Source organism: Poecilia latipinna, unplaced genomic scaffold, assembly GCF_001443285.1.
Source record: "Poecilia latipinna isolate Pla-1442-1.1 unplaced genomic scaffold, P_latipinna-1.0 Scaffold1338, whole genome shotgun sequence".
Classification (NCBI taxonomy): domain Eukaryota; kingdom Metazoa; phylum Chordata; class Actinopteri; order Cyprinodontiformes; family Poeciliidae; genus Poecilia; species Poecilia latipinna.
This window is the reverse complement of record NW_015113954.1, coordinates 6,937-15,122: the sequence shown is the minus strand read 5'-3', so window position 1 is coordinate 15,122 and position 8,186 is coordinate 6,937.

The window sequence follows — 8,186 nt, the reverse complement described above, 5'->3', positions numbered from 1 at the left end:
TGGAATGTATAGATAATAAGCTGCTATATACTGATTATGCGCCACTCGGTAGCTGTGAATTTAGAGGATTAATCTCTTTCTGGTCTGCAGTCTCTCCTTTGTTATTGTAGTTCGGACGACTAGATAAAACTAAAGTGGTTTTTCTTCTGATCATAGAGTGTATGAATGCTACTCCTTCATGCTAGTGCCTCTGTATATTGGCTTTGTTGTTTTGAAGTGTTTCTAAACTGCTGTATTGGAAGTTAAGTTTTTCTTTTGGTTGTATTTTTTTTATTCTGTTGCTTTTTGGTGTGTGAGTGTTTTGTGTGTATTTAGCATCAGTATTTCAAACGTAGGCTGGGTTCGCTTTGATTCTGTAACCAGTGTGATGTATTATCGTTTTTCCTTTCATCGACGCGGCTTTTATTTCCGTTATAGGACTGTATTTACAACTCTTCGTACTGTATCAACTTAGTGCCTTTTCCTCAACCAGTGGCAGACGGGTGACGTCTGATATCAAAGCGGGAATATTGTAGGCGTGCTCCTTCCTGGAGTCGAATCCGATTTTCGCATCATGAAATCCCCAAAGTTTGTTCTGTAGACGAAGATGAAAACAATCCTGCATTTTTCTTCTTCTTTTTTTTCATTTTTATTTAAAATTTTTACAGAATCCTAAGAAAATCCAAATCAGGGAATGTTTTACTCACCAAGAACACCGTGCAGCACTAAGACATGGGGGCTTGAGTAACATTCACAAATGCAAAGCTTTATCTCACACCATGAATGTATTTGTGGATGTCAAGAAATCAGTCTTTGGTTTGCAAGCTCAACATTTGTCTACATTTGGGGTGTTGATAGCACTTGTATGCAGCTATAACCATTGGTAAATGGTGTATGTTTGGTAATGGGTTTGGTTTTTTGTTTTTTAAATGCTTTATCCATCACTCATAATCAAAATGTAGGTCCAAAGTTTTCCCACCCTGATCTAATTATTACATTACAGTATAATGGTTTTGCTGTTATTTAGGTATTGGGTGTATTTTGTGTGCTTGTCAGCTATGCTACTGTTTGAGTATGTTTAAATGTTTAAATTTTTGTGTTGTGCACACCAAATGTTTTTTTTTTATTTTTTTTTAGATTTTATATATATTGTGGTGTGCAGCCTCTCTTTGCAAACCACCCTCCTCCCTGTGTGTCAGCTCTGCACAGGTAATGCCCCATGCTGTAATCCCACCCACCACCACTTTGGATTAATTGCTTTGAGTAGATGAATCTCACATCCTTGCAGATTTACGCCGACAGTTGCATCATCAAAGACGCCGGTCGGGGTTTTTGGGGGGGTGTTGCCACGCAGTCCCTGATCCAAAGCTTAGCAAAGCACATGGAACCCTGCTGCCTTCAGCAACACGGCAGACTTACAAACAATGTTAATACTCCTAAAAGCTTGTGGGGAGATTTCTTTTTTTAATTGGGCATTGTAATACACGCACTTGACGACATGTAATGATACAGAAATACTTGCTTACAAGCCTGCTTTCACTGGGCACCAGCATATTATTAAAAAAACACGCAAAAAAAACCCCACGCCATATCAATTGACATGTACCTGAACATCTCATTTGGTTTTTGAGTTTGAATCTGTTTGAAATTAAACTTTTAACATCGTTATCGTACTTAGGCACAAAAATGTAGACACAATTGCAAAATTTAAGAATTTAAGCTGTTACTGTTCTATATGTGTAGATTTCTGTGGCTTTATGATTTGTATTCCTTGATTTTTGTTTTTGTTAATTCTAAATGCTACTCTAGTGTGACTTGTAGCAACTGCACTGTGCAATATACAACAATATATGAGGACTGGGAAAATAATTGTTTGGATGTATTGATGTGTGTCTTACCAGTTTGCGGTCATCGCCCCCCCCCCTCCTCCTTCCCCTCTCTAGTTCTCAGTGAGTTTCAATGTGACCAAGCCTTATGTACTTTGTCACAAAAAGCGGGTTCCTTATTTGGTGACTCTTATTGGTGAGTGTCAAATTATGAATTTATTGTATAATATGGTGAGATTCACTTTGAATTAAAAAAAATCTTTTGCTTCAGTCACTGTTGTTCTTTTTGGTCATTATGAAGGAATGAAGCACCAAATACTTTCTGGATCAATTTGATGACTTGATCCAGAAAGCGTTGTAATGCAGCTGTTGGATGCATCCCTGATTCATCGCCGATTCAATGCATGATATACGTCCTTAGCACGTGATGAAGTTCTACAGCGTTCCAATAACGGACTTGGTTATTAGATTCGTGTCTGTTGAAGCAGTAACATCCTTAAAAGTTGCTGGACATCAGCTGTCAAAGAATGGAGTTCAACAAGAAGAAAAGATGGAAAGTGCACAAAGGTAATAGCTCTGTCGGTAAATGTCTGGGGAAGAAATTCAAAAGCACTGAGCCAGGAGAGTATTATAGAAAAAAGTAGTCTACAATTTAGGTGGAAGTGGCAGCTCTGTCCAGGAAAAAGCCAAACACATTAGCACTGAGCTGGGAGCAATTTTTTTTTTTTTTAAGAAAAGAAAAACATGACAAAATTAATTGCAACAGCTTTGTTAGGAAAGAAACAGAAGCACTGAGCCAAGAGTATGCTTTAAGGGAAAGAAAATATGAGTGTACACAATAATCTGTCCAACAGTATACATGTCGTAGATAAAAACAGGCAAGAAATAGTACACAAAGGTACTGGCAACTGTTGCTCCTTATTAAGAGACCTGTATTAACAAGAGACCTCAATGGTCTCTTTGGAACACATGCCATCTTCTCTATGGGAATAAAACCAGTACATAGAGAGAAGCACAAGAGCATCAAAATAAGGAAAGTGGGGGTCTCCATCTATGTTGCAATAGAGATGGCTTCAAACTTGAACCATTTAATTTTTAGTAAAAGGAAAAGTTTTAAGCCTACTCTTAAGAGCAGACAGGTGGTTCATCTTGACTGAAAGGTTTTTGTCACATAATCGACAGCCTACATTAAGGAATCGCACCAAATTTACTAAATAAACATGCTGTATTTCTGAATTTTGTGAAAAATAATCAACAAAAGATGTTTCACAGAAAAAAAAAAAATGTTTGAGCCCCCCTGAAATATCAACATTTAGAAATCAAAATGGTGTGATACTGATTTCTAGGAATGGCTGCAACTTTGTTCTGGGTCTGAAATTTCAGCTTGGACTTTTCTTTTAGAAGTTTTCATATGCCCTTTTTCTTTAGTGGGCTCTCCCACATTTGGGGTACACGCATTATTTTCTTATTACGTCATGAAAATGACAGGAAGAAATAGTCTGATATTTGCCTGTTTACAGGTATTGGTACATCTGTTAATTTTGTTGACTTTTTTTATCAGATAAAACTGACAATCGTATGGGGAAAAATGTTTTGGACAGTTCAACAACTTTTGAGAAAATATGTTAGCGTGTTTTCAGTTCACGGCAGCCGTTGATCGGCTGACTTGTTTTGCCGTCAGCCGCCAGCAGGGGGCGCCAACTCCCAATGAAAAAGATACTCTCGATTATAAAACGCTACGATTCCTCGCACCCTAGTCTTACTTCTGATGTCGAAATGATGGAGCAACCTCAACATATCAACAAAACTAACACCACACGTGAGTTAATTTATTTAATTTTATTACACCAAAAAGGCAGTCTATTTACAATCTGCCTGAAGCTGCGTTAAGTTGGTCACAAGCTAACCATCCGCCGGAAATGACCTTCAAAATTAACAGCAAATCAAAACTTTCTCTTTTTTCCACAAAAGAATCTTATTACATAATTACAAATTAGATTAAAACTTATTCGGTTTAATGCTAAACAGAAAATTCAGAGTAACGTGAATAGCAATTACTTTTTTTAAGCAAATGGCTGTGGTGAAAACTGGTTTTTCTCCACTGTATCTTTATTTATAAACCTTTTTACAGAGTACAGCTCAATCTGAAAGTATTTGTCAAGCACCTTCATACAATCAATTATAAAACAAAGTGTAAGACTTTAAAACAATGGGGTAACTACACAAACAGACGACTCCAAGGAAAGAAATAATTATTAAACTGTTAGAATAGCAGTAACTGTGAAAAGGCTATTTTAAATATGGAGAAAGATATGAACAATATGCAAATATTAAAATTCAGCAACGTTAAATAAGCAACTAACCACAGGACAAATAAACAGAGGTCCTGAAACACTGTTAGCTTATTAATGAAATCTAAAATGGAGGTTAAGTCATAGATTACAGAGATATAATGTTGAAAAATAAAACTGGAATAGAAACCAAGCAGGGATTGAATGTACTTAACATTTGATTGTTTTAAAAAAGTGATTTTAAAAAAATAGACAGAAGCCAGACTGAAAAAAACAACTTCTCTGAGAGTCAGGGTAGACCCTGGACAGTTCACCAGTCCATCACAGAGGAACACAGAAACACAAAGGACAAATAACTATACTCATATGGATCAGTTTAAGAGACCAGCTAACAGTCGTATTTTTGGACTGTGAGAGGAAGCTGGAGAGAACCCACTCATGCATGAGGAGTACATGTGAACTCCATGCAGACCCATGTGGGGTGCAACTAAGACTGTTCTGCTATGCAGCCCACCCAGTGAAATGCCCTAACCCAGATCTGAATACAAACTTCTCTGGTGCTACCCACTGCCATCTCCTGGATAAAAGGTCCCGGGGTGCATAGGTTTTAGAATACTATTTCAATACAGAAAAATAACCTTCAAGTAGTTGCAATGTTATTCCACTAATACTTAAAAAAATATATGTTTTTGCATTTCAACTTTGAAAATCCGACCCTATATTTGAAAGCCATCCAATAAACCCCCCATATTCTACTTGGGTTGGCTGAAAAGCGTTCCTTAAATGCCCAGCTAATGGCATAGTTTTATTTTGAAATAATTCATTGCTGGCTTCCGGCCTTGTAGCTGTGCACTGTCGCTTCCAGCTGCAGTGGGAAGAAGAGCGCCTTGCGGTCGCGGCAGGGACTTCAGACCTTACCAGCGCTTCAATGCACAGACCTCCGCGGTCTGAGACGCGAACAGGGAGAGAAAACTAAAACCAGTCCGTCCTCCTGGTCGACCCATACAGCCTCCCGGAGGGCTCATGGAGAGCGGAGCCCTGCTTGTCCGAACCGGTGGCAGCTTGATCGGATGCCTTTCACCACAGCAGCGCCGTTAGATGATTTCCATTCGGGATTAATTGGTTGACCAATGGCTTCCAAACATGCGCTCCTTCGCAGAGGCGCCCTTGGGGACGAAACGGCGGTGAAACCGACGGGATGGATTCGGGACGCGGGGATGGTGGCCGTTTGTACGCCGAAGAGCTGGAGGTGGTCCAGGACTCCGAGCGGGATCATCGTCGGGGCGCTCCTGGTTCTGGTGATGCAGAGCTCTTTGGCCGCAGAAGGTAAGTCTTTTCTGCCTTTACTTGATCAAAGGTTATTTCTTCATTTAGATAAAAAAATAAAATAAACCACTATCGTACATCTGCATCAGATTCCCACTCAACCCCGATTGTTTATTTATACAGATCAGATGAAGTGGGATGTCTCTAGAACATCTCTTCTGTCAGTGCAGTGTTGGTTGACTTTACACGGATGCCTTTAAAACTGTTTAAGCGTTGCACAAAATCTAAGTTGTTGTATTTACTCTGCTCAAATTTAGTCCATGTTATTTATAAGGTCTAGTGTTTGTTAATCCATGGAGGGCCTCGCCGAGGTCTCCAAAACAGGCATCCGGAGCAGAGCGCGCTGTGAACCGCATACCTTAACCCACAGAGTCCAACATCTTTGCATTTGGAGAAAAAAAAAAAAAAAAACCTTTTGCAATTTTTATTAAAATACAAAAACAAATTTCAGAGTCGAGAGATCTAATAAACTATTGCGGATTTAAACTAAGACACGCAGAGAAGATATGTTTTCGACATCCTGCTTTTCCCAACAGCTGGTTCAGATCGACCTTGCAGACTGTAAGAGGAAAACTGTTTTCTAACAAAAAAACCCCAAAACAAACAAACAAAAAAACGATACAGACCCTCTTAAAATGATTTAAACAAGATCCATCAGTTTGTCACTGTTGCGTAAAACGAAACCAAATATTAGAGATCTGTGAGGAAAACACAAATTATACTTCATGGTTTTAATAACAACAAAACCCACTTTTAGTAATAATGGCTCTGGCATTTTGTGGCTATCAGATGGCCTCACATCTGACTCTTCAATGCCCAAGATACCCTGATCATGTAGCTGGAGAGAAAAATAAGCCCAGACCATCATCCTTCCGCCACCGTGCTTAAAATCAGCTGTGACATGTTTGCTTAGTTCCTTTCGAAACTGTGGATTATGTTCCAGGGTTGGAGAGACTTTGCAAAACCCAAATATTTATTTAAGCTTTTCAGAGAGAAGCATCTTTCTACATTTTAGCCCAGGGGTCCCCAAACTTTTTCCTGCGAGGGCCACATAGCTGTTCCTTTCTGTGGTCGGGGGCCGGTCTTAGTTTTTGCAGTAAAAAAAAACAAAGAAATTCTTGTCGACGGGGGGGGGAGGGGACGACGACACTTTTGGATAGATTTTTACCCAGAATGCAAATGGAAAAAACCGTGAGTGAAACGGTGACTGACGAGTATATATTCCATTGAGGGAAAGTAAGTTTCACATTTGCTCAAAAGCCCCCTGGTGGTTGAAGAAAAATCCACATATAAACCGGAAAATACAATATATGAAAAAAAACACTGAATGCTCTCTGGTATGAGCAGGCGGGCCGGATCCGGCATTGTTCAGGGGGCCGGACCAAATGACGTGGCGGGCCGGATCCGGCCCGCGGGCCGTAGTTTGGGGACCCCTGTTTTAGCCATTCCAAACATGCTATGTGATTTCTGCCTTTTTCTAATTGGTTGTCGTTGACTTTAATATTTGTCATGCTAACTGAGGCTTATAGAGTTTGTGCTGGATCTACTGCACTTGTTGCTTTTTTTAGTGGCCATGCAGGTAGCTAAACTCTGGCGGTGATGGGCGGCTGTAACAGCAGCATAACGGAGCTCTGATTGATTGGAAATACCACAAGTGTAGCTGGATGGACGGCAGCTGGGTACTACTTTATCTCTTAAATCTTACGAAAGTGCTATTTTAAAATTACCAATGCCAATAAATTAAAAATATGACAAATAATTAAAATGCAAAAATGCACATTTAAGTCTATAAAAATATGTGGCAGTTTAGGATCATTGTGTATTTATACCTTATTGACTGTATGAGGAGAAGTTTATCACAGTGTTTGGAAAACAGCAGTATTTCTTATTTTTTATTTTTATTTTTTGCTTGGCCCCTGAAGGAGAAGCAAATCACCCACTCAGACTCTAAAACATTTTCTCTTAAAAAGCACTGTTCCATTTACAAGCGAGTGTTTTCATGAATCCATTGAGAAGAGTCAACTCTCTCTCTTTCACCTGCTTACTCAGTCATTCAGTTATTTTTATTTATTTTTTTTTTTCATACCTTTAGAAATTTCAGTCCTGTGTCTTTATTTTCTACATTTCCATTTATAGTCGGGTTGGATGCTCGCGGGGACTTGTTTTCTGTTCTTGTGTGTGTCATTTATTTGCATTTGCAGCCACATGCAGTATGTGAGTAGGAGTTTTCTTTGTTGGTTCTACATCTCCCCAGTTGGTAGCTGCAACTAAAATAAAAACAGAGCATTTTCCAACAGTGTGCTTCTACGCCTCTCTATCATAAACGTCCAAACAGTTATAAAAGAGTCGAACTAATAGGCCATTCTTTTATTTATTTTTTTTAAGTTTTAAAATGAGCCTAATATTTTAACATTTCTCTATGGTCATCAGTGTCAGTTTGAAGTCATTATATCCCCGACACAGAGTGTAATCACAGAGCTGCAACACTTTTTTTCTGTTCCTCATTAGTGGAGATATATTGTCACCATGGGAACAGATCTGCAGCTTATACTTTTCTTCCCGAGTGTCCTCGTTTTGGGAAAAAAAGCCCCAAACATCTAAGCTCCAAGTTGAAGAGCAGTGCCTAATAATCAGCGACAGAAGATGATGCAGAGTGTGTGCTGAACGGTGGTGTATTTATGAATGAATCTGCATCCTGCTGCCAAACGTGCAGACACACCAGTGTTGTGTCACTGGTGTGTCTCAGTGCCTACATGGGCTTCTA